This window comes from Etheostoma spectabile, chromosome 9, assembly GCF_008692095.1.
Source record: "Etheostoma spectabile isolate EspeVRDwgs_2016 chromosome 9, UIUC_Espe_1.0, whole genome shotgun sequence".
NCBI classification, from domain to species: Eukaryota; Metazoa; Chordata; class Actinopteri; order Perciformes; family Percidae; genus Etheostoma; species Etheostoma spectabile.
In genome coordinates this window covers 27,787,029-27,788,291 of record NC_045741.1, presented here as the reverse complement: position 1 = coordinate 27,788,291, position 1,263 = coordinate 27,787,029, and the positions used below count along the sequence as shown (strand labels likewise).

Genomic DNA, 1,263 nt, shown 5'->3' with positions numbered 1-1,263 from the left:
TTTCTTTTCATGCCACTTTCTACATCTACTCTGCTAAATTTCAGAGAGAAATAATATACTTTTTATTCCACTGCAACAATCTGACAGATTTAGTTACATTACACATTAAGATTTTTGCACACAAAACATGTAGTTTATAAACTTTGATGTTTTATTATAGTTGAAACTAGCCAACAATATAAGGGCCTACAAGTCCAGCTGAAATTAGAACACCATTAAACACTCAACTGTTTGGAAACTTTCCAGTTTCTACTATGTGAGGATTTTTATCGACTTTTAATACTTTATGTACATTTGTTCTGATTTACTTTTATTTAAGTAAAGGATCTGAATACTTCCTCCACCACTGACTGCAGGACACAGAAGTATTCAGACAGTGTACACTATATACATGTACAGGTGTGCGTGCATGAATTAAATAATCATCATCTATGTAGTGGAACAAAGAAGACACATGTAGTGTGATTTGTTTTATTTCTGACCTGTCAAAGCTCAGTGTTACTAAGTGCTGCTCTTCCCCCTAATTTAAGCTATGTGTAACTGCATGGGTGTAGGCTGAAGCATCACTGGGATTTAAAGGGCAACTATTATATAGCATTTTCAGGATAATACTTGTATTTTGTGTTAGTACTGGAACATGTTAACATGCTTTAATGTAAAAAAACAAAACAACAACACTATTTTTCTAATACTGCCCATTGCTGCTGCACCTGGATTCACCCTGTGTATGTGATGCTCTGTGGGAGCGCCTGTCTCTTTGAGCCCTCCTCCCGAAAAAGCCCAGTCTGCTCTGATTGGCCAGAGTATTTCCTGGAATCTGCGCTCTGCCGCAACCAAGGGAGTAAGCCTCTCCTCTCTAAGCGTAGCTCCCATGATGCCATTTTAATGTTACAAAGACATCACCTGCAGTTAGCATCCTATTGACTGCCATTCATTTTGGTGCCCCTTTGACAGCAAACAACTTTACATCTGAAGCGTTTCAAGACTCATTTTTTCATTGTTTTTTTCTAAAGAAACACATATGTATAAAAGGCTCTGTTACCTTGTACCTCACGTTATGGCTCCGTAGCAGACGTTTTTGTAAAAACAGGCTAACGATTGCGTCATAACCACGCAGACAGTTTGGACTTCCATTAGCTGCTTAGGTTTAATTACTAACGTGTACTAGCATGTTAGTTAGCAATAACTAGCCTGTGTCTATGTTATCTTCTAACATGTACCTACACTCTCCATCTCTGCTGATTGGGAATGATTGAGATTTCT

The 1,263-nt window shown here is 37.9% G+C and overlaps 1 protein-coding gene across 4 annotated transcripts in view; it reads left to right on the top strand.

Annotated features, from left to right (window-relative positions):
* LOC116695626 (peroxisomal sarcosine oxidase) overlaps positions 1 to 1,263 on the top strand; it is a 115,457-nt gene that overhangs the window by 828 nt on the left and 113,366 nt on the right. The window lies entirely within an intron of this gene.